The sequence below is a fragment of the Ischnura elegans genome, chromosome 1, assembly GCF_921293095.1.
Source record: "Ischnura elegans chromosome 1, ioIscEleg1.1, whole genome shotgun sequence".
Lineage (NCBI taxonomy): Eukaryota > Metazoa > Arthropoda > Insecta > Odonata > Coenagrionidae > Ischnura > Ischnura elegans.
The window spans coordinates 140,687,787-140,714,473 of NC_060246.1; the positions used below are offsets into that span (position 1 = coordinate 140,687,787).

The window sequence follows — 26,687 nt, forward strand, 5'->3', positions numbered from 1 at the left end:
TCAGGTAGAAGTACCGTGCCCAGTGATATCATTCAGTTTTTTGTTACTGCCATCACCGTGAAAATTTATTTATGAAGTCAACTGCTATGCCAGATCCCGAAGAAGCATTTGCATACACTAATACTGCATCGACTGAAATATTAGAGTTCATCTCCGCTATCTTTATAAATAAAATCTATTGTTCAAAATGTTCCAAAATAATGATTTATTCCTGGTTTATAGATAGATAGAACTGTTCAGTTTGTTTTTAGTCGATTGCTAGTGAGGATTGTAGTGAGGGTTAAATTTTATTTATTTTTGATAGTTTAAAATCGTATCATTAGTCTTTGATGGATAAATGAATGAAATTTGTTAATATGGAAGGCGTACCTAGAGTTTTGATTATGATTTAGAGATCCTTTAAAGCTCATGCAGCTTTAAAAAGGAAATATATGTGAAATGCGTTCATCAATTTACTTGTAAAGCAGGAAGACGGTTTGCATGCTCACCTGTATACTCTTATTTCACAAAATAGATTACTTGATAAAATTTCGTCTTTTGAATCTTATCTCTATCATCGTTATGATTAGCTCAGCCTGTCGCATTCATCTGGCAATAATTTAAGTTCATTTGAGGACACTTATGTCCACATGAGTTGAGACATATGGTTCTTAAACTAATCTGTTATTGATCCAGTGTAAAGAATTTTTCTCATGCTTTGAAACCATAAGTTTTCCGACCACCGAACTATATCAAGAGACTAGCATCGTTGTTAGTGTGAAACAGAAAAAAATAATATGCTTTCAAATTCATGATTACTTAGAATATCCGCGAGATAGATCACCCGGGCCATATCAAGTGTGCACTGTAAAGTAAGTACCCAAGTTGTCACCTTCAAATGTGGTTCCATCATCATTGTGATTGGTTAATTATGGCATCGCAAATATTTATCGAAGTGAATATGGATTAAGTTTTTAAGCCATGTTCCTTTTAAGGAAAATTATTTGTGATACCGGTGATGGACTGAATTCGTGTCGGATCACTTCGGAGTGTGTGGTGTGCGTGAGGGGAATGGGGGATGCTCAATGGTGGGACGGACCTGGCCCTTTAAGAGCTCATCAGTCTTAACAGTTGACGGGGCTCGCTCCTAAAAGTCTTTCCTGGGAAGTCCGCTTGACATTCTTATGAATGGCGGAAAAAAAGGAAGGAGAGAAAAATAGAGAGAGGAATTGCCTGAATTCCGCAGGTATTACCTTTTTTCATTAATCACAAGTTCTCCTCAGTTCGACGTCACGGCCAATTGGCGTCCCATTGTGGGGTAGAGGAGAACAGTGAAAAAAAGGGAAGAAAAAAAGAGTCCCGGTTAAAAATAAGTGCTTATGATGACTGCTACGTGCCACAGGTTGGCGTAGTGAGGGTATCCGTCTCCCGCGCACCACTTATCGTGCGCGCACTGCGTAGTTTCGACCTTGCTCCATATGTTTTCCTGATTCTCGAGAGTGTGTGTTCGCAAGCGACGTCACAGCTTTAACCCATTCTTAGGTGTAACGCGCTCTTCCTCTGGCCCATGCTGCTTCAATTTTTTCTTTCTCCCTTTGTTAAAGGGGCTGTTATGAGAACCTGTTAGCGTTTACATCCACCCTACTTTCTGTAAAATGCGTTCGGATGCATTCGCATTCCGATTTTGTTAGTGTAAGAAGCTTTTTCGGAAATAGGAACCAAGCATCAATATGTAGTGTTAGACTGCAATCATAATGCACTCAACGCAGGATGAGGGTAGATTCCAGGGGAATTAAAGTTAGAAATCATAGTTTTGGTAACTTGTAGTTGAACTCGGGCAGCCTACAACTACGAGTCATCATTCGCCGGGAAACGACGAGGTCATAATTTCAGTAACTTTAGCTGAGTGGTAAGGTTGTGATACGACTGATCTAAAGTTACTACGCCGTGCTGATCTAAACTGGCTAATCTCATTACTTTAATGCATATACAAATAACTGATTATCGGGCTATACAAGTGTACTTTGATGAGTCGCCAAGTTTACTTCTAATTTCCCCCTTTTCCTCAGGAGTAAGCAACTTAAAAGTTACTCCGTATCAACTTCCCTAATGCAGCTGAATTAGATCTGTGATAGAAAAGTTCAGCGTGCCTTCAACCGTCATTTTAGGTTTGGGTTGTGATCGATGCACGCTATGAAAATTACAGGAAAAACACTATGCTTCGGAAACAGTGTCACCTAATTGTATGCAGCATAATAATGATACTCTCAACAAGGATTCTAGACGCCTCAATAACTCAATGCCTTCTTATTACACCGAATTTTACACCTGATAATTTCATGGAAGAATTTTTTGAATGTTAGTGCCGCTTTTCCTTAGTTTTTCATCCTTAAATTAACGTTACTTTTCTTTCAGGTACTTTGTACAGATTTACTTCTTACCTTTACTTTTATAAGTTCTGCCTCGGTTGATCTTAACTGGAAATTTCCATTTTTCAAGCAATAAGGTAAACATTTCCTTATCAATTTTGTGTATTTTCCTTGAATAAATACTTTTTATTAATATTACTAAAAGAATATACTAACTCAGATATATTCTTTACTATACGATTTCCATCGTTGTGTCATCTACTTGATTACAGAGAAATAGAAAAATGGGCGCCATTTAGTTTTGATGATATTTTATTGAATTATAATTTGGGTTTGCTCCTTCTTTCACCTCTTTCATCAAACATTTTCTCGCTAAACTGCCGGTAGCTTGATTTCCAAGGCCTGAAATTTCATCTTATTTGTGCTGGATTTTATTCGATGCCGAAAATACAATTTTGGGTATTTCTCAAAACATTTTCACGTTTTTTTAAATGCGAGATGAATTGAATTTTCGTAATTAATTTCGTGACTGCTTTGTTTTTCCTTTCCCTTGTGCACCCGTTTTCGACCTTAAGCCGCAACTCCAGTTGCTCCGTGCTTCATAGTGACTACATTAAAAGACCCGCTCTAGTGGAATTCCAATTCAGGGAAACCAGATTGAAACCTTTTCCCCCACCATCATTTGTAATCATTGTTCGTTAATGCGTAATTAATTGTCCTGCACTCGGGAGTCATGCAGCATATTTTTCCATCGAAATTTCCGGAATTTTCGTCCCGGGACAACACCCTGGTCGCTTGGAACGCTTCATTGAGTCCCGGGGCATGAATCGATATTGTGAACTTTATTTGAGCCACAATGGAAGGCGTAATTCACGAAGGTTTTATTTAGTTAATATTTCGATTCTATAAGCGGAATGACTGCCGACCTGAATGAACTATTTGGTCTTCTGGGAAATTAAAAAAATCTCCGCCTCCTCGAATGTCTTTTTTTTTACTCTTTCCTCGAAAACGATTCTTTGCGGCGATTAGATTTTTTCAGGGGCCAAATCTTACTTATGAATGAGCATTCCTTTTATCCAAATGCAGGTATCTGTTTATTCAATGTTCTTTTTTGATTCTTTTTTTACGGTTACTACTTTTCGTGGGAAATAAAGTTCATTGTATGGCAAGTTGGTTGGTCTCATGGTCTTCAGCTACGCTTTCCCTTATCTCCCTACTCGTTGACGCAATTCATTTCTCTGTAATCCCAAATTTCAACCTTCACTAATTAGCATGCTCGATAGACGGTTTCGGCCGACAATATTGAATACCTTACCTATGCACGTTACGATAGTCGATGGACGGCAATCGGTTTTAGTTTTCGATTTTCTTTAAATATTTACATTCAGCTGATTATTGAAAGTCGGGTAGTAATGTTCATACGAAGAGGATCGACAACCGATGACAATATCTGACCACCAGTAGAAGATAAACACCGCCGACATTTGATTGTAGTCAAGAACCATTGTTCGATACCTACTTACTGAATCGCAGCTCATCAACGTCCATAGTTCGTTGTGTGATTTTCCATGGTCAGCATTTGGCTTGAGTAGTTGATGGACGATTTATTGTTGATAAATTGACCAAGTATTTAGAACCGATTATCATGTATTATTCGATAGAGAGGTCGACCTTCCAAATAGTCGTTGATGCCCGCAATCGGCGTTAATGGATACCATCGCATCTATCTCGATCGATCGAGCAATCGAACTAGCCCATCTATCTATGTAATCCCAACAATCCCCTTCAGCCAGGCCTAAGCATGAAAACCTCCCCAATTCCCTCCGTACACCCCTCGAAACCGAAATAAAACAGCGTAGAGAGGATGGGTCTATCCCCTCCCAGCCAGCCCCCGCCCTGGGCCCCCCGTAATTGCTCGCCCGCTCACCGGCATACGTGACCCCGCCGCCGCCCGGATGTGCATAGGCGTGTTCGCCGCGCCCCTTGCAACCCCCTTTCTCTCGCACACCCTGCAGAGTGGCTGTAAAATAAAAAAAATGTAAAGATGATTATTCGGGGCCAACAAAAATAAGATCTGTCGAAAAAATGACAGCAAAAAAATTTGTACCCGGCAATCTCTTCGTAGGGTGGAGACTAATTCTCCTCGCCTCCGTCATCCTCTTTGCCTCCACTTCTCCCTCCGATGACCCTCTCCCCGTGGATTCGTCCGAACCAGCCTACCCTCCCAACAACTTAGTATTGCACACACCCCGTTGTTGCATCACGGGCGTGTTTTGGGCTCGCCCGGCACGTCCGCGGGAGCCGCCGTGCGTTTCGTGCCCCCTCTTCCCCCAGTCGAACATTCTCACCCTGCATAGTCCTCCTCTGCTCCCCAATTACGCTTGTCCGCGTAACTTCCTCGCCTTCTCCCACTCGTTTACATCCCTGCCCTTGCCTGCAGAATCCCGCTCACTCAGATGGGATTGCCTTCCTCTGATGGTGGACGCTGACCACCATAGGTATTACTTGTGGTCTAATTTGTGACCACCGCTGTAAAAATATTTTCGAAAGTCATACCTTATGCACAGTTGCTGTTAAAAATTTGAGTTAAATATTTTAACTCTTAGCCTCATTTTTAACCATACTTCTAGGATAAATATTCATTGGAAAAACTTTTACATTGTAATTAAAAATTTATGGAAGAAATTACAATAGAAACTTGCAGAAACTGCTTTTATGGAGGAAATATCACCCTAGACAGTCGTGGAGTGATGCGTAATCAAGGTATTTCCCTCTTGGATATTTTAATTTCGTGGAGCATTAAAGAATCATTTGTATTGTATTTGAGTAACATGGATTTTGCTGACTTGCGGCATGTTATTGCATACTAGTTCACTAATTAAAAGTCATAAAAATAATACCTTGGGATATTCACCCAGGGAGTTTCAATTGGCTTGCTTTATCTATTCACCAACCGAGATAAAACGCGACTATGCCTGCAGATTTAAATATACCTACAATACGTTACTCCCACTCGGTAATGCTGATATCCCGACTACTTACTTGGAAAAATGAGCACTCATGATTTTAACGAGATGTTTATTTATTTTCAATGTGTTAGAGATGAGCTAACCTTTGACCTCCGAAATGTGGCTATCACTCGTTCAGGCTAGTGGGCCCAGTTCCCATTCCTTTGCCAGCTCACTCATAGAGCATTTTTAAGGAAAATAAAGGCAGCATTGAAGTTTTCCGAGAATTCCGCCCAGGAGCTACACCAACCTTTGGAACGGCATCACACAAGCGTCCGAAAGACCCTCCAGAAGCGTTGACTAACTCTTTGCCAATGCTGAGCATTACAAAAACGCCACCATTTCTGAACGGGAAGCTGGAATTAGTTGGAGGTATTTTCACTGGATAAAAACGGTCACTAGTGGATCGCCTGGAGGTTTTTCAAGTGTTAGTCCAAAAGGAAGGGAATAATACCTCCTCCGCTGCACAAAAAAAGGAAGTAAAGGGCGCGGAGAAAAAGGACTCCCGGAGTATTAAGCAAATTCTGCGCGTTAATCATTGGATTTCTTGCTGAAAAATTTTTACCCCGCCCTGAAACTTTTTCCGGCCCAAAAGAGAGCAAACGGTCCCCGGGTTCTGTTATTCCTCTCTCTCCCGTTCTTTTTCACTCTCTCTCTCTCTCTCTCTCTCTCTCTCCCTCTCTCTCTCTCTCTCTCTCACTCCGTTTCTCCCCAATCTCCTTCCCTTATTTTCGTTCCAGTAATATTTGCTCCCTCTTCCTCCCGACCTTGGTTGAATAATCATGTTACGGGGACCGTTTCCGTTATTCCGTTCGCATTAATCCCAGTGTACGTGGCTCTCCCATCCCTTCTCGTATCGAGTTTTTATGATGCCTTTGTGCCCGTATTGTGTGGGCGAGGATAAAAAAAATCATGAATTATGAAAGCAATTTTTATTGCCCATTGTTCATTCAAACTCCCACACTTTTAATAAAAGACCACCGATGTATTTTGCTGACTCGGAATTTTAAGCGCCAGGTGCCCAAGAATCCCGGAATTCGTCTCCACTCCGGTTCCCTTCGTTGATATCATACATTCACCATATCTTCTTCTATTCACTTATAGTTTCTCTTTATTTCTTGTGAAATCGTCGTGTTAGGATCTTAGTTTAAAATTTAATATTCTAGTCACGGAGAAATAACGAATCCTTCACTGTTTCTCAACGCCAGTAATTTTCCAAAGCCCATTTGATGCTTCATTTGAATGAAACTCTTCGTATCACGTAAAAACATTTTCGATTTATATAAATATGGACGTTAAGAATTTGACTGGCATAAATATCAAACGATTCCGAAATTATTTAAGATTGCTCAACATTAATTTTACAAATACTTTTCATTAATTGAAACACTTTGATTTCCACTCCCCTCATCTCCACCTCATTTCTATCCCTGCTCATTTATATCCCTTCTCCTTGCTTCCGTTATTCCTACTCTTTCCATCTCTTTTTATTTCCCCTCGGGTACTTCAAAGGTCCAAAGAAAATTCTAAAACGGTCCGCAAGTAATAACACCCTCCTCTCTGTCTCCATTTGGATAGTCCTTTTCGAAAATATTTATTGATCGAGCCACCGAGTCCGGTTAATTAAATAATAATTACTCCTTTGTGCATAAACAATCGCATAACATCTGAAGAGTAGCAGCGCGTGTTTCTCTCTCCCTCTCTCTCTCGAGGGCCCTGTCATGGGAGAGTCCACGGAGGCCTAACCCCGTCCCAATAAAGGGTTAAATCAATCAATCTCCTCCCCATTCACTCGATGGCCATCCCAGCTGTCCCCCTCCCTCCCACGCCCCCTGTTCCTCCCTCTCTTTCTCTCTCTATTCGTCATTTCCCTTCTTCTCTTCCCTCCCAATGTCATTCTACACCTCCCTCTTTCTCACCCACTCCTCGCTCTCCATCCTGCATCAACACTTTTCTCTCTCTCCCACTCTCATTTTCCACTATTCGCCCTTCCTTCCAACTGAGCTATTCTCCCGACCCCATGAAGTACGAAGCACTATTTCACATTTATCCTCATATCCCTTTTCTACGAGAATATAAATACGTCCGTCCACACACATGCATAAGTAAATAAATATATATTTATGTATATATTACGGTTTCCTCATTTTTTGAAATCAGTTTTTTAACTGCCTTGAAGTTGGTACATCATGAGTTAGTTTACTTTTATGTTATTCTACAATTTCCGCACGAGTCTAATAGATGAGAAATGTACATATTCAAAGTATTTATTGTTCACGTACTCTATCCTTACTTATCTTTCACCTCGATGGTCTAATAAATATTTGGAAATGTATCTAGACTCTGCACAGCCATTTTGTACCCCTGCCAATTGAGCGCAAGCCATGAGAAGGCTTTTCAAATGGATATATATCTTTGAGCGTATTAGGAATCTCTCGGCTAATCTTGCTTTTGCATTCCCAAACGATAGAAGTTTTTCTCTAATATCTCTACTCTGAATTCGAACTGGGTATTCAGATTTACCGTCTACTCAGCTAGCATTTGCACAATCCAGCTATATTTCTTTTCGGAGATTTTCAAATGGGTACCACTGAGAATTGTGATGGGGTCTCAATTCTGCATTTCAATACAGGACACGAAGTGGCGCTCTACTATCGGAGAGACGATGAACCCTGCTATGCCATTACTCAACGAAAAAAATTTTTTTTCGTTGAGTAATGGCATACATAGCAATGGCAACAACGTTTTTCTAAGCACATCAGTCATACCATTTTTCAGTACTGCACTCTAGATGAGGCAACAGTTTCTTATGATTTTATGGTCTAATTAGGGAACAAGCCAATCCCCACATCCATTGCTCATCGAATTTACACTCCCTCTGACCTACACATTGTGCATTATTAGGTCTCTACCCTATCCCCTTTTTAAAATACGAGTCCATATATATTCTTTTCTTTCATCTCCCACGGATCGAATATGAACCAACACGGAATAATTAGATTGGATCAAAAGCTTGAATTTTGCTGCGGGGAAGTTCAATGCGGCGTCATCCCAAGTTATGTAAACTCACGCGTTAGTTAGTCCGCGGATTAATCTAATATTGGGGCACTGCTCTCGCGTAATTTGTTTGCGTCATCTCAAAGCTTGCGCGTCACCCGCAAGACCCTTTCAGGCGCTCAATCGCTCTCGGGCCTGTGATGGGCGTCTTAATAACTTAATGCCAGAGGATCGTTTCCACTTACCTTCCCAACTTTGATGTCGCTTTCTCCAAGGTAACGTTTTTCCATTGTAGTCCCGACGCTGTTCCCCCATCAATCTATTCCCCACTGGGCTTAGACTCTTCAAAAGAATTTTCATTTTCGGCTTCAACGGCTGCAACTTGCAAGGCATGTAAGGGAGTGCTGCGATGCAATTATAGACATCTCTTTCTATTGCCGTGAAGTTCACCTGCAAAAACATGAAAACTGTTTCGACACCGCTTAGGAAAAAATCTCCCAACTTTTATGGAAGTTTTGTCTTTACTTTACAGTCGATAAACTTCACCCAGGGGACCATTGGGAATTTGTCCAGTCTTATTCTCCTGTTCCATTCGGGTTTCGCGATGCGTGGCACTGATTTTTTATAGGACACAATGAAAAACAAACGGAGTTTCAGACGAATAAATATTTGTTCTGAAATATCCAGCATTTTATCGACCGGGGACGGGGAAGTAGAAAATTTTAACGTCCGAAAATTTTTTTCGGTGTAACTGCCGTAGGAAATACTTTGCCGTGGAAAATGGTCTTGCATTTTTTTCAGACCTCCTCCTTCCCCCGAAATTATTTTTTTCCCGTGGCGTTTAAGAGGTGGACAAAAGACCTCGCAAACTTTTGCAATCTTGATCGCTCCATTAAGGAAAGAAATGGCTTCTTGTGCCTGTGCACCTTTCTCGTCCTTTTCGTGCATCTCTTTCTCCCTTCCAACCGATTCAACCAGCTCCGTTCGCTTTTCCCTGGCGAAGACGTCATCATCCCGTCGCCAGTCTTTCCCCACCTCTCCCAATAGTACCTTCCGAGGGGAGTCCATTAAAGGAGGCCCAATAACATGGTGGTTTAGCGTTAAATTTGTTGCCGTTTCGCGCACATTTTATTCGGCGGCACCCATAGGCAACGGTATCCGTTTTAGTGTGACTTTCGCCATTAACCGTAGTGGAAGTGGTCTTTTTTAGTTGGCAATCGTCTCGCATGCGCTATGTGTGATTCAGTGTCGCAACTACGGGTATGAGGGGATAGATTTCCCCCTCCCAAAGCCTTAGTCAAATAAAAAAATTATTTAAAACTATTGTCTATTTTTGACATATAATAACTGCATATGCATAAAGTTAAATTTTAAATGCAAAAATGGTGTATTTCCAGGCATGTTATTCTTCAAAATTTTCCCGAAACCCCCGCTGCCTGGGCCCATCCCCCCAAAGCATTCTCCTAGTTACGCCACTGGTGTGATTTATAGAATTTCTTGGCTCAGTTACGTATTGCTGTCGTGTAGTGGATATAGATGACTGGTGGCGCTGCGAGTGGCGATTTTGAATTTGATTTTTAAGCGCGCGGAGCGACAACAATTCTAGCGGCGAACTTGAGAATTTTTTAATGTAATCAAGGAGACTGGATAGAGAAGGCCGAATTTCAACCAATGGAAGGATGATTTCTGTTGCCACTTAGATCGCATTTTAATCGGTTCTCAAAAATGTCCGCGGCGCAGTTATGAGTGCAATGCGATCCACTTTTCTCCAATATTTTGCCATGTGAAGTTTGTAATTATAAGAAATAAATTTAAAAGTTATTAATTTAATAGATAACATCATCAAGTACATAAATATCGGTTAACACGCCTAATTATACCTTTTTTCCTTGTGAAAGTCAGATCACTTTGCCCGGTAGAGACGTAATTGACAACTGTAAACCAATTTAAATGCGCGCTGGTTGACAACACATTTAGAGGTCAACTTGAGAATCCTGCGTTTTAATGTTCATGAATGTAATATTCGTGTTGCCCACAATTTTTCTCTCGTTCGCTTCTACCCACCTCTTTCCCCACGGCCGTTCCGAGCGGGCCGCCACCCCTGGCAGTATCGGCACCGCAATTACACTGCCCTCTGTTGGATAAGCATTCGCCTAGGGAAGTGTAACATTATCCGGATGCCGCTCCGGAAACATACCAAACGCTCCTGCGGGGTGTGTTTTCCCGATTTGACGCTGCGCGAACGCTCTGGAAAAACATTTCCGTTATTGAAATTGCCTCGTCCGCTTGGATTTTCCGTTCGCTTCCATTTCGCATGGCCATAGAATTCCAAAGCAAACTCCGTGCATTAGATATGCGCGGTCTCAAAATCGTCACGCAGTCCTCCTCCACTCACTCCTCTCCAACATTCTTTCTTTTTTTTTCGACGTTTTCTTGTTTTAGGAAAGGCGTTCCCGCGACAAAAATGTTTCCGAAAATTCGCCAGGACAAATTATTTACTCTCAAACTCTTTTCCGTCTGGAAAACAAACATTTCGCTCCCCCGAAACCCCATGCCCAAAGAACTGTTTACAAAACGAATTAGCATCCACGGGTCGGCGGTTCTTTTTCGAGCTAAACAAACCGTTTTGATTGGAAAGGGGCGAATTCCGCTGTTTAGTCTCGCTTGTGTTCGTTACGCGATGCGTGACAACTTTTCAATTGAAATAAATTGCTTTTCTCTGTTTGACAGAGCAACGCAAACTCTAATTGGCCCCTGGGACGCCAGCTACGTCTCATTTCGCATTGCAAAAAAAATTTGTTCGCTTTACTTCGGCAGTTGACGCGATCGAAGCTGACGTGAACGCGGCCCCCCAACGCGCCTTTCGCCTCCAGGCGCGTGGGCCGCGCGGTAAGGAATAACATTCTCCCGTGACGTGACTGGAATCCTTTGCTTCTTTGTTAACGTGTTTTCTCCGATAGGAAATCTTTGATGCTTAGTCTCAACTGTTTTGTTTTGTATTCCCTTGAGTTCAGGCATATTTTTGACCACAGGTCTTTGAATACCCTAGGTTAGGCAGATGGGAGGATATGACTGAGGGTCTGTAAATAATTAAATGCCAATGCCAATTTTCAGCCAACTTTCATATGAACTCTGAAGTACACCCGTATTTCATTCAACTTTTCAGGGAATTAAGCTGAAATGCGTCGTGTCATATATAAATGATGGTCAGATATACATCCTTTTTTCATACAACTCGTTTGGAAAACAATTTCAGTCACCCTTCATATAAACTTTTATTGTATGTATGATATTTTTATTGTTAATGTGATCACTTATGTTTTCGTGGTATAGGTATTCTCATACCCATGCCTTCAAGTATAAATGTACTTGTACCCTCTTGCTGTTTGTCTTCCTACTAATAGATTTTTATATAAGGGATACCGAGGAAAGGAGATTGCCTATTCAAGTCCCATTCTTAGTGCTTGACCGCATATTGAGTGCCTATCTGACATACGTTGGTTTCTCCATTATTGAGCTCTCTAGAAATTAGTCACTCTTACATTTCTAGGCCCCATATTTTAGGCAAATATTCCGTTTGTTGACATGTGCAAATATTGCATCTCTTCTTAAGCGATTGTATCTAATTTTCCAGAACTGTGCTCAAGTCCTATGAATCTCGACATGTGAAAAAGTCCTTGCTCCACTGCGCGTAAGGTAAAATCAAATGAATTTCTCTCAAGCCCAGGGCAATCAATTTTAAATGGTATTCTTAGTAGCGCTCACGCACAACCTTTTACAGACTTAACGGAGAGGAGTTGATGGCATGCTGCGGGCATGTTTGGTCACGATAGTGATTGTTAATTGAGTTTCGACCGCGCTCCACAAAGGCCATAATGAGTGCTTGCGTGAACAGAGCGTATGGAACCAAACGTATGAACCAATGCTTTGAATTGGTCAGCTATATCCACCATTCTAGTCTCGTATTCCCTCATTCACGGGGATTCATTCAGTCTTTTAATTTCTTTTGTGAGTAGCCCAGCGAGTTTAATCTTTTGGGTTTTCCATTGGGTCAAATGGAGTAGAAAATAGAAAGCATCTATTTTCAAACAGTGGCGTATCACGTCCTAGGAAGATAGAAACTTCAAAGGAATTTTCTGGAAGAAATAGGATTTTGCATTGAGCTTTCCCATATTGGCTTTCTAGTATGACTATCAAAAGGCTTTTCTGTGGTGGAGGTATACACTCAGAGAAAGATGCCGAAGGGCCTTTGTAAACGGAGATAGCATTTTACCAGGATGGCGCAAGGATAAATTGAGCAATTTGATTTTAAATTTGATACCCGAGGGGAACGGTGATACAGAAAGTTGAGCGTTTTGGCAACTGGTTGAAAGGTCCGGCGTTTTCATGCTTGTTAATGCTTTCAAAACCTTGGAATAAATTGTGCATTTAAGGTAGCTCAGGAAAAACAATCCAAGGCTCCCTTCCTTTAATGCGTATTAGCCTCAAACCTATGGATTAGTTCAGTATAAACTCGACATCTATTCTAACCAATCTTCTGGTTGAAATACTGGTTGCATGTAATATTCGAAAATTCTGTAGCAGTCATATCCGGCAATGACTATGATAATAATTATAAAATCTTGCTACTAATCCCTGGATTATAGAGGACAGAAACAAGCAATTTATGCGAATTTATTTTTTCCTTGTGTATCATGTTTCTACCGGACTCTTTTCCATTTCGTAATAGAAGTGCTCCTCTAGTCCTGTCAAAAAAAATATCTTTCCCTACCAAGGGCTGGGAGGCGAGGAGAAATGATTTACATTTTGCCTACGGAGTCCTTAATCTTCAGTTGTGCAAACAGTGCAGAGGAGCGACTACGTGAGTTTATGGAGGCTGTCTTTGGCAAGCGCGTTGGTGGCAAGGGATTAAAAGAGGGCTTTTTATTCGGTGCGAAGGGTATCCGAGAGGGGCGGCGCGGCGCCAGCGAGGCCTCGGGGGCGATGGGGCCTTAGGCCCTCGCCAAAGTCATCTTCACTACAGCCTCTTCCCTTCAATGAGATAGCCCTCGGATGGGCATGTTGACCCTCACTTGCTGCATTTTCCAAATTGAAGTGCGCACTATATTTGCGGGGAATTGACAAAATGACAATGTGGACAGCAGCGGTGGAATTCAAGCATCCCACAGCATACGGAACGCTTGAACTATCTTTTATTGTGCAGGCAACGGAAAATACAAGTGTTTTGGCTCATCTTTTAAAGATTTTTCTTCATAAAAACTTGTTTAGGATATCATACCCATGCTAATACCTGATAACTGCTCTGTGAGTCACACGTAATTTCTGCTCTTAGGGAGTTTGGCATGTGGGAGCTTTCACGACAAGCACTGCCCTATGCAACAAGCGTTGCTGCGACAAACGGGACACTTAAATACATGCACGCCTGCTTTAAGTCCTTACTGCTCCGACTACCACTTGAAACTAAAGAAAATATGATATTCTCTTGCCAGCCAAAGGTTTAACGTAATGAGTTCCCCCAGTATATGTCATACAAATTAGGTTTAATATAATTATTTGACATCGTATATATCATACAAATCGTGCGAAGTTAGTGCCCCTTTGAAATTAAATGGGAAAAAGTTTGTAAAATGTCTTCTAGTGGCATGGAGACAAAATGTTCTTCACTTGTTGAGTTTTCCGAGTACATGTAATAATATTCTCAATGTTCTGAATGTTCGAGGGAGAATATGAATTTATACGTTTTATAATATTCATATTCTTTTTATATCATTACAGTCGTCACACGTTAGAATAATAATTTCAGTTCGTGCGATTTAAATTCTGGAGCGGGAAAAATCCGTGGATTTTATATCTTACGTTCCTGTCTGTAATTACTGGTTGAAGGTTGTTTACGACGCTGGATATTTCTAATGCATTCGTCTCGCTGCAAGGGGTTTCACATCAAACCTGTGCTGCCACCCCGATGAAGTAATTCAGTCTTAACGAGATTTTCTTGGAAATAAAACGACTTTCAGCTAAATTGACCATTAACGAAACCCTGAAGTCATTACTCCTTTTAAATAGAATCTCATTCTCCCGTCTCAGGCAATGAGTATCTCAAAGGGATACGAGCTTTCCTCGGCGTCTCTTTTAGTGAAGCGGCAAGCTGTTGAATGAATTTTCAAGTTTTCAACCCATCATGCCGGCTATAATGCATCTTGAACCCTCGACTCGGTAATATTACGTGTTGCTCGCCAAAAAATTAATTACTCCCTTCAATGATCGATAGAATTCATCGCAATAAAACACAGTATCTTGGGTCAATTAAAAAAGCATTCCTTCCGAATATGGGTTTTCCAATGAGTCATTCTCATAGGCGGAGCCTTTCCGAAACCTGGACTGAGAAGTCATTGAACTATTCCGAATAGCACATGGCCCTCTACCCCTCACACATGTGGAAGGGACTACCACTACTTCGCCTCCTTGACGTCATTCTCCGCCTGCAAACCACGCGCTGCTGCACTTTATATAGCCTACTTTTCCCTCAGCCCTTCCCCGTGTATATTTCCAACCATCCCAGCCCCCCTTCTTCCCTCTAAGCCCCCTACCCTGCCAACCCATATCTTTTCAATCTACACCCTCGCTCCATTCTCTAAAAACCCTCCCTGCAACCACCCCAATACCCCACTTACCCCTTTCCCGTGCCTCCTCCCTCCCCCTTTCGGATAAACTCTCCTCTCCCTACAACGAAATCCTTCCCATCAATCCTAGCGCCCAGAGAGGGAGAGAGAAAAAAAGGAATGGAAGAGGCCGCGCACGCTATCCGAGCGGCCGATATAAGCCGTCCTCCTACGTGCCGTGCGTTGTTGCCGCACCCTCCACCACCACCACCGCCGCCGCCGCTTCGTGATGGGGTTAAGTTCAGGGTTAATGAGAGATTTGCCAACAGCGGCGAAACTTGCTAACCCCGAGGGCCGAGGCGTGTCCCCCAGTGTCCCATCAGTCATCGGGCGAAGCTCGGAGTCGCTCGGACATATCGGTTTACTTCGTGCACCCTCTATCTGGGGGATGGGGGATGACTACTCTTGGATTAAGGGTGGGAACGAGTGGAAAGGTTTAAAATTCACGGTAGAGGGGTCATGTTATTCCCTGGGAAAATATTTGCGGAACTTAGTATTTATATTTTAGCCCTCTGACTAATATTTGTGTTGTAGGTGCTTAAATGCAATAAAAGATATTTCCTCTCTCGCGATCTCTTCGTTGTCATCAATTATCGAGCAGGAAAGGAAGCCAAATGAGGGAAGGAAATAATTTTATAGTTAGTAATTTGTCTGTTTGTACCTTCTATAACTATAATTGGGTAGTGTCTATGGCTTGGACTTGAGTGATGACGTATATAATGAAAGCTCATTCACATTTGAGAATTACTCATCATATAATACATTTTTTCTAAGAAATCGATAAATCTACATTTAATTACTGATGGTAAACCGATAAGAATGAACTGGTGAATTGAATCGGTGACAATCTACTTATCACGAGAATAAAACAAGACGTAACTTCAAACATATTCCTCATTGCGTTTCATTTCTTGAAACACTTGTGTGCCGCTTTGCTAACGTATTTCATTTTAACTAGCCTTCTTTATTTGTGACGCATAACATTTTATTCTCAGGGTTATTATCGTCTGTATCTCCATGGGATGCGCAGTCAAATTCAAGGATTATCCCATGCCTCAAACAACCAGAGACGACCCTTTCCTCCTCTTCGTGCTTTTCCTGTTTTGGAGTTCCTTTGTCATCATCGCAAGTCTCCTTGGTTGTATCCGGCTGTAAACTATTTTGTCAGAATCATAATGCCGGTCGCTATGGGTCTGTCTAGCTCATCCCTCCTTTATTATCACCACACCTCGTCTTTCCCAGACCGACCGAGTCTCCCCTTCGTCACGACCCAGCACACCCAGCCGTGCCGCTCATTCGAGAGAGAGAGCCCGCTGACCTTCCGCCCGTGCCCGAATAAACCGCCGTCGCCACAGTCCACGCGTCGAGCGTGTTTCCCGAGTTGCACATGTCCTACGACCAGCCGCCTCGTAGCTGCCAGCCCCTCCCCCTTTGCCTGTCTGTCCGGAAGCACCACCCGCTTCTCTATCCACTTCCTCTATACTGATGGCCTCGTAGTAAATAAGAAAATGAGGGATTTGAGGCTTTTGAAAATATTAACTGGAATAAAGTAGAATAATCCGATGAATACGTGATGAATTTTATTGCTCTTATTGTCATTTCCTGTATATGCACCTGATGATGTCGCGCAGCGATGAAACTGGTCGTGTTAATAAAATTAATGTGAAATTTACAAAGTTTTTTCATTCTAATATGAGGCAATTTCACGAAGTTACGCCGCAAACCATTCAATTGCTCTTATTAGCTGATTCCGTCGATATAGTTCGTTTAAATGTTCTTTTTCAATTATACTGTGAATTTTATTTCTTTTTTATTTTATTGCTAATACAGTAGGAGGAATGCCATTATTTTAGTAAAATACATAGTGAAGTGTTTCATTTTCTCGCGAATTCCATTTCCCATAAAGATGCCGAACCTGAGGATGTCAATGTTGGTTCCACCTTGTGTTTGCTGCACAGCCACCTTGAGGGACTATTTGCTAAGTTGTGGAGAGTTTGCCTAATTCTCTTTTCCAAAAACTTCCTTAAAAATTAGCTAATTAAAACAGGATAGACTAAAGGAGTATGATGGGATTTCAGAACGTATTCCATTATAGCCCTCTAAAGACATCAAATCGATTCTGGTAAAAAAGAGAATCCTGCCGTAGAGTATTATTATGAAATAAGGTTATATTAATTTATGAATTCGCCGTAATAGATATTTTATAGAAAATACGTATAAAATGTGGCGCTCGTAAAGGAAAACTCTTTCCAACGATCTTTGGGAAACTTCCCATAGTCGCGTTGTACTCGCGCATGAATTGTTTATGAACGGGGGAAGAGAACTGTGTAAGGGAGGAATGGGTAATGGGGGATCATGTTGCATGACCACTCGATTCTCCACGGCCGGTTTGTGTTTTCCGAATCTCTTTCTTCCCTCTTCCTATTACAGCCATTGACTGACCGGCAAATGTTGCGGGCGATGTGCGAGGGGGGGGGGGGGGAATATATCATAATGAAACAGATACGGGTGGATTTGCCGTTCCCGGAGGAGGAGAGGATGTGGCCGATCGGTTAAATGAAAAACATAAACGGAAACGGAGAAGATAGACCGTAGGGTTTATGGAACAGATGAACTATGTTGATCCGTATACCCAGCTGGAGGAAGAAATTCATTCGGAAAACGACTTTCAGCGTGTAGTAGTTATAGCAGTAACAATAATGTCAGTGATGAGATGGATTTCTAGTGAACCTACCCCATTTGAAGATTTCTTTAATAATACATAATTCTACTGAATTCGCAGCCTACCGTGAGTACTGGTGATCCATTTCTCTAAGTGGTGGTCTGCAAATGTTTTTACGGATTAATCATTGTCGATTTTTAGGGTCATAATAGTTAAGGATCATACACTTGTGGTGATTTTACTTTTAATGGACCGTAAATTGTCATTATTTTTATACAGAGGAAAGTTTTGCGCCAGCGTCAACCAAAATTCGTAAATTTTGTGCTCTGCTTCTACGGATTACATCGAAAGTTACCATCGTATTTTGCATGGACAAGTTCATCGATGAATATATCGCTTAATGAAACCATCCATCAAATCTACCTTCAATCGCTTCCATCGCTCTCTTTGAACAGGACTCACGCAGAATTGTAGCGAATACGAGAATATAAAAAAGCTACAGGCTCCTCCATTTCTCCCATCAGCTGTCAACTGTAGCCACTGCAACCTCCCTACTATTTCCCCCCCCCCCCCCCCCCCAACATCCTCTGTGGGTGCCCCAAGGTGCAAAGGATAGGCCGTCGCTCTGCCCGTCAAGGATGCCCTCGCTCGCGCTCTCTCGCCTTTTCCTCCGCCTCGTTTGAGCAGCTGCGTTATTTAAATAGCACATTATACGTCACGTCCGTTGCACTCGTCGGCTGGCCACCCCTGGATCCATTCCTTTTTCTCCCTCTCTCTCCCTGGCCGGCCCTCGCAACACACTAACACACGAACACGAATGCAAACTCAACACTCTCCGCCTCCCGATTAAATCATGGCTCTCTCTCTCTCTGCGTCCCTTTGGGGCCCAAGCCGAGTGGAAGCGTGCGTAAGGGGGAGAGGGGCCCTTGGGGCGGTCTGCTTTCACGGCGGTGGAGTGGGGTGGGGAAAAAAGAGAGGACGTCGTTATGTCAGCTGCACTGCCCCCACGTTCCGGTTTCCACCACCAGGAGAGAGGGAGGCGGGGTGGTCGCCGCCTCGTCCACTAGTCCACGTCCGGAGGGGGAAGGGGGGGTCCGGTTGGTCGGCTGGTTGGGTTCGCGCGGCGAGGGCGAGGTTTTGGACCTTTTTGCAGATGGAAGAAAAACATTCTGGGGTTCACGTATCGATGCTGAAATCACGAGCACACTGACGCTCGCGTGTGCACGCACAATCTATGACCAATACGAGGTGGTAGTGGTGCGCCATCTACGTCATGCGAGGAGCTCCTGCATTTTTCGTTCATGTTTTTATTCCTTCATATGTGCGGAGTTTTATACGGTTGTGAGCCTTTCCACTGTGATATGACGAATTCAACGTTCGGGTTGCCGGTCAAGCAGATGAACATTTTTATAGAATTGCTGGCACAATTATGATTTATTCGTACATTCGTGGAAACGTCTCGTCTCTGATTTCATAGAGTGAGATTAGGTTGCTTTAGGGAATAATACTTTCGCATATCAAAATGTGCTTGTATAGAACTGGCGTTCCTATTGTGCTTGAATATTTGCAATTTTATTAGACACTGTTAGCGTTAGTTTTTCTGTGTAAAACACCGGACAGTTTTGCAGAATATGCATCAAGAATATTTTTTTATATCTCGCGTTTGATGGATTCTGTACTTAAGCATTCTGTGGCAGGGAAACAGATATTTAATCTGATTCATAGATTGCCAGCTGACTGTGTGCATTGTATCTTATCTCCACTCGGTATCAACTTTCCTATTTAAATGTTAATTTCTCCCCCTATCCTGCCCGACTTCACCTGTTTGATAATATCGTTTCTAGTGAGCTTTAGCCTGTCACTCAAACTATTCATTCCATATTTGGTCGGTTGAATCTTGCCTATAATAATAGAGGGGTCTAAATATTCATTTGTGTCGCCATTAATATTTTTAAATATATTTTAACCAGAAAATTCGTCAAAAAATACCCTCTTCGTTGGGGTAAATTATAAAATAATGCCCTATCACTGCACTTGTGACAAATACGGGCCAATATATTGAATGGCTTCCCAGCTAACAATCTCAATTTAGATTCTGAATTGTAAATAGAGGCCTTCAATGCTCCATCATGTTAGCAATTCTGTCGCTGGATGAATTTTGGGATGAATGGGGTTCGTAGACGAAGTGCTGCGACTAGCAGATAGAGTCTGATACGTATGTCTATTCATATTCATCCCACACTCATTTAAAGAACGTGAAATATCCTGTTCAACGTTTCCCGAGGCGTTGGGAAAATAAATCTTACGTCAGCTAGAATTCCCGATATCTGGTACCATAATATTTCGCGGTTCATGAGCTCCGTTCGATTCCTTGAAGAAGAGCCTTCCCACCCACCCTCGCAAAATCAATGCAATGTGCCGTATTAGCGATATCTCCGAAGCGTAATGATACACACTGGCGATGGTCGTATCGGGTTTTCTCGCATTGGAGCCATTCAGAGCTGAGCGGGCCACCAAGAGAGGCAGAAAGAGTGAGGATATATAGGGAAGGTGGCGGGGGGTGGGGTCGGACGTGACAAGGGTCCTCAGGGTGGCCTTGGAGGGGGTCGCGACCCCCCTCCTTTTTTCCATCATAGACCTTCGCCACCTATGTCACCCACTCCCCCGCCATTTGCCCTTGGCCTCAGAAATCTCTCTCTCTCTCTGCGCCCTCGGGTACGATACAACTGACGGGAGGAATACTTCGAACCGCGCACATTCACCTCCCAGGCCCTCCCCCGTCAAGGTGGTTGTTCGGTTAGAAAAATAAGACCCGTAGATTTTATTCTTTTCGCGAGTATTTTTTAATGTTCTCCTTTTTATTCGCGACAGCAATCAAGTTGTAATGTCTTCCGTACTTCATTATGAAATATAATCACAGTGAAATGCACAAAGAAATTTGGGGAACAAATTCAAACAACATCATGATTGAATGAAATGGGTAATTTGAATGTGATTTTTACTGAAAAATCAATACAGCTTCTTCGAAACGAACTGCACAATTTCAAGATATCAAAGGTTGTGCATTGAAGGTTGTATGAGGTAAATGTCTCCTTATTTCCTTAGATTTCTAGTTGGTGAAATTGTTAAACCTTAAGGTTGGTTCTCATAAATTAGGAAATTCCGGTGAAAATGACGTTTTTTTCCTTTTCTTTCGAATTTTAATACCACGAAGAAAATTTGAAATTTTAATAAATGGACTTTTTCCTGTGTGCTAAGGTCACTCCTTTGCTTTCTCGGATTTTTTCGGGTTGTTAATTATTGTCGTGGTTTTCTTGGTGTATCCGTATGTTCCGAGTGGGTGGCCAGCCTGTTCCACGATCCAACCGGCTTCACCCTCGCCTACCACACACTCATCCCCGCCTGGCATTGCCGACGCTTGATTCATTTCGTCACCCTGCCTTCGTGCCCACACCTGCCTTCAACGCTCCCACTAGTGGACGAAGCGTGTGTACAAAGCTCTCTAATTAGCATTAGACGGGAGGTGGGGCCGGAAAATTGTGGGATTTCATCGTAGTCGGGCAAAAGGAGAGAATGCGACTGCGTGGAAACGTCATTGGTAGCCGGATTCCGACGGCGGGAAAAATGTCCTTTCCCATTTCGAAGGTGTCTTTTGGCCGCGGTGAATGGCTCCGCTGGGCGTGGTAGCGACCGTCCCAGTGCTCTTGTTTAGTGCGAAATTCGGTGTGAATGTATTGTGGTTGAAAAGGGTTTCGGACCAGGCTACAGATGAATACCTACCTCCCTCATCGAGAAGTGGCATGCCCAATGAAAACCCTCCGTTCCGCTCAATCACTGTGGGTAAAGATGCATTGCTCTCATTTGTTAGCGCAGCTTGGTTGACTGTCTGTCCAGTACAGTATGAGTGCTGCTTCCATTTCACAAAAGGATAACTTCAAATGCAAAATAATCTTAACTGGCGAAGTTTTTAACTGCTGATGAAATATTGAGGACACTTTCTTGATAATTTTGACTCGTACCCATTTTATTTATTAATTATTTATTATCGCATTCCTCGTAAACAGCACTTGACGGCCTTTTACAACGAGGGTTTCCAATATTAACAAAGTACAACACAAACATCCATGCCCTGGATAGGGACCATCTACCCAGGTGGGATTCGAACCCACGACCTTCGGTTTGGCAGGCGAGGACGTTACCCCACCGCCACCGAGGCCGGCAACTTAACTAACTTTTGAACTACTCAACCATTTATTCTCCGTCAAAATCCTACTCTACAAAGCATACAATAATTTTTGTCGTGCGCTGGAAAAATCCTAGGTATGAATATATCAATGCATCTCCGTTTGAAGTTCATTCATTACTATTTGACATGGGTGGCGGTATTGGCAACTTTACACTCAGTAAGGTAGGATAATAACTTTGGGGTCAACATCCTATTCAGTTGCCCTCAGTCATTCGCAGTCGCCTTCTTAAAGTTTTATGGGCTTAAAGCTCGTCCCGCCTGGGAAATGCCGGATGGAGCGGGCTTATGAGACCGTATCTGGGAGAACTATGAATACTTCAGCTTTCGTTTACACATTCTATCTGTGCCTAGCTTTCGAACCTTCGAGACTCTGCCTGCAATGTGTGAAATATGCTGTCTGTCGAGGGGGATTTTCCTAAAAATAATTCTCTTGAAGGTATGTCGAATGTTTTGGTTTTGGTTAAGTCAACACAAATGAGTAAACCCTTGTCATCGTAGCGAAAATCACGAAGAGTCAATACAAAATACACAGCCACCAGAAGAAATATGAATCTTACTAACCAGCACCACAAGGTTATATATTCTTCTTACATATTTTCATAAAAGGGTCTACTTCACACATGCTTTGATGAATAATCCGGCTCGGTTTGCCCCTACAGACTAGAGGTCGTCAAGATGATCTTTTTGAAATAGGATGATCCGATTCAGATTCCAAATTTGAAACACTCCGATTCGAATTCTGTCTTTCACGATTTTCCATATTCCCATGAGAAACTTCAGCGGTATAATGCGTAAAAATTTCCCTGACATCCATGGCTTGTGAAAGAAAAAATGACTAATTGTTTTTTGCTATACATCCATATGCGTGTGGGTACACTGTCGTAACCGTTCGGCTTAAAAACATAGTCGCGGGGATGAGAAATTTTTAAAGGTGAAAGCCCGGTAATGAGTGTGTAGCTCCGAGCAGGCTGTGACCATGGCCTTTTTAGCCGGTCGCTTTAAATCCTTGTTTCTCTCACCCTTGTTCTTCTTGCCCACCCTACTATCCCAGGCCGACTTTTTTCTCACCCTCTTTCGAACAGCCTCCCTACAACCCCTTCATTTCCCCCTCCCACCCGTCCTCTCCTTCCCCTAGACTTGCCCAGCATCCGAAACCACCCTTTTCCATCCCCCACCCTCTGTCCCATCCCCTGCGCACACTCCCCCCACCCCCTCTCCTTTCACTACGCATCCCTCTCTTCACTTCTTCCTCACCGATGATCTCAGTTCATACTTCACCGCCCTCAGCCCCCCACCCTACTCCCCTTTCTCTTCTCCGTGCCTTTCAGCCCCGAGGGGAGAGTTCGGGTACATCCAAGCGGAGGGAGGGGCATTGCCACCGGCTCGCCCGCTCTATGATTTTTCTGAGTGAATGACGAACGCCGCGGGGTGAGACAATACGGAATTCCGTTCCTCTTGAGAGAGAGAAAGAGAAAGGAGAGCGCGTAATAGTAACACACATTAGCACGCAAATGCACCAGCGCTCGTGAATTAATGGTCGCCTGCCTTCTGGGAAGGCCTGCTGGGGAAAATTGCGTTCATGTGTAGGTTATGCATGTATTCTGAATGCTTTAATTCTATTCTTTGGTTCCAATGACAAGATATTTCCTTCCAGGACATCTCTGCCCATATATGCTTAACTTAATCTTTTTACTAATATATCCTTGCTCTTATCAGAGTCAAAATGCCTTATTTTCATTATGTCTCTATGAAAATGTCTCTGATTTTTTGGGAAAATTGCCTGCTAAAAACAGATCTAATCTTCCTTACTAATACGTCCCTGCTTTCATCGGAACCAAAAATATATTCATCGCTTTTTTATCCACGAAAAAGTTTGTGCTATTTGGCTGTCAGTATCTTTTTTTCAGGTTTAAAGTCCGCCTATCCTTCTACTCGCAGTTTTTAGTTCTTGAATACGCCTTTTTTTAAACACCATTCCATTTGCGGGACGGTAAAAGTACTTCAACGCTTGTTTGAAGTCTGTAGTTATTTACCAATTACCGAAGTATTATATATTCAGTAAGCACAGCGGGTGACCAGATTTGATTTTTCGATTTGGCTACCAGGCGAAATTGAGTACGTTACACTTAAAGAGGTTCATTTTTTACTTGGAGAAGGTGAAATTAAGATTTAACAATATATCTGTAGCCAAAGTCTGCAAGAAAGTCAACACTTGTAGTAATAACTTGCTTGCACTGGACTAACAGTAATAACTTGTAAGATTATAGTTTTTATTTACTGAATAAAGCTACAAATCTTTGCTGTCGTGTCCTTATGTAATGTATGATCCTCGAAGAGGAGTATTTACGATAAGTGCGTTATCAACAATAGAAACGATTTATCTTCCTTTTTTAAGCCATATGTCAAAGCGGCGGTTTCAATGCGTTATCCTCTTTTCGCTCGATGATTCATAGAGTACATATAGGGCCGCAGGGTCACGGCCACGCTTACCGATAAATGCTACTTCGGTTTTTCATCCCTTCGCTGTCAGGCCTTTTAAAAGGGCGAGCGCAATTTCGATCATGAAAGTAAGGCGACGAAATGACGATGTCAGAGAAAAAGGTCCTCTCTTTAAAAGTAGAGGAAAAAACTGGCGATTCGCAACTACTGAGTCGTGATCTCTCTCAATGAAAGCAAACGAAACCAGCCAACCTTGAGCCTGGAAGGTACCTCATCCCAACACCTGAAAAGGCCGTGCTGAAAGCTTACGTTCACTTGTCACGGATGGTGAAGAAGACTAAACCTCTACCTGGTGCGCCTCTTTAACCACGTCGAAAAATTTGTACACAAACATAGGAATAAATACATTTTTTTTGCTCATCCCTTGGACCCACTCCCTAGTCCTCTGTGATGATCTGGGTTGGGCCAGGAAAAAGGTGTTCTTCCTTCGCTCCCACCTCCAAATGAAAGCGATCCTTGCCTTAGGAGGGGTCTAAGTGTAGTCAATAGGGGAAGTTGTAGTCTGTGAGTAGAGACGGTCTTTGCCGAGCGCGTGCGTAAGCTTTGCACGAGTGAGAAAGTGAGGTACAGCGGAGGGAAACAGGGAGGACGAGCGACCCTTTTCCGAAACCCAGAGAGAAGAGATGGGGAGGACAGGGTTTCGGGGGGGGGGGAGAACCCCACCTCCCTTCCCATTGCGAACCATGACATCCCCCTACCCCCGACCACCCCCTTACTCACCCTCATCTCTCTGCCCTTGCACCCTTGTATCCTGTCCTCCCCTCTCCCCCCTTCTCTCTCTCCTCTCGCAGAATACCCTTATCCCGCCACTCTCATTTCCCCCTCCTCCCCCCCCTGTTGCCACCCCTCGCCACTACTACCTTTCGCCACCCTCAGCCGCTCCCTTCCCTTCGCGACACCTGGCAACGCCGCTTCCGCCATTAGGCCCACGACTCGAATGTCTTTTCGGGCGCCCCCCTCCCTCTCACTCTCTGTATCTCTCTCCATCCTCCTCCTCCTCCCCCTCCCCCCTTCTGCAGCCCGGGGGAGGGGCGGGGGCAGGACGCGCTCTGCTCTGGGCCTCCTCTCTCTCTCCCGGGGGCGGCTGTGCAGAGCACACACTGACTGGATGGGGCCGGGAGCACAGCAGCGACGTCGGGGTGTGGTTGAGGTGAGCGGGGGGCCACGCGCGTTTTCCCTCTCGCGGGGTGTGTCGGGATGGTTTTCTGGGGGGTGGGGGGGACGGGGCGAGGCGGACCAACGGTGCATTTACACATTTATTAAATATTTGGTACCAGAGAGAGAGGGTGAGTCAATAAAATCTAATGACATGGCGATGTTGAAATTTTTGGCAGCGTAATTCGCGTGTGCCTATCCCGAACAGTAATTAGGACAAATTTGTCCAATCTTAGTTTAAATTGAAATGAATGAGGAAATTTAGCGATTTCATTAAATTTGATATGAAAGCAATTACTCTTTTCATTCAAATATTTTTTTCTATGTTAGTGAGTGTGGGTCACATTTTTCGTGGCCTCACTACCACAATCAGCTGATTAAGATTTCACTCAAGACGGTGAAAGTTTTTTCTTTGTGGAATAGGTTTCAATGAAGAGTGAAACGCTTAAACGACATTGGGGTTAAAATTGGCGGACTACGTAATAATACGAAAACCCGTATCGCCGTTAAATTAATGTACTTTTGGCTCGTTAATCTTCAATATAAAGTATAGCTTTTGATTCATGCAGTACTTATTTTTGCTGGCGGTTGCGGAGGACTACTGAATTTAATTTAGGATGATAAATGAATATAATACGCCAATCAGGGTTTAATAAAATTTCAGGGATATGTTGTTGAAAGGTGTAAAGTGCCTCAAAGTTAAGCCTAAAATTATTAGTAACAAAATTTTGGAAGTGGAGAACATTGATAGTATACGATCAATTATAATTACCCTAAAAAGTTTCTGCGTGGCAACATCTCTCGGCATCATATTCAATTATCTCTAAAAATATTCTGCAATATATAATCTAGCCGCAAAAGGCTTCTAAATGTTAAAATGGAAGAGATCAAACTGATTGAAATTGAAAAATTGAATAGTGTCTCACGAGTTTACGGCAATTTGAGACGTAATTGAACGCAGTAGACTCTGGTTCAAGTTGTCAGCCGAATGGCGTAGCTACTGTAACGATAGAATGGAAGGGTACACCGATATCCTCGCCATCGGATACTGGGACTCAATGTTTACCACAGTTTAGATCTACTGTAATAATAATAACATCGCTTGAAACCACT

The 26,687-nt window shown here is 42.9% G+C and overlaps 1 protein-coding gene across 5 annotated transcripts in view; it reads left to right on the forward strand.

Annotated features, from left to right (window-relative positions):
* LOC124171062 (CUGBP Elav-like family member 4) overlaps positions 1 to 26,687 on the forward strand; it is a 711,449-nt gene that overhangs the window by 503,883 nt on the left and 180,879 nt on the right. The window lies entirely within an intron of this gene.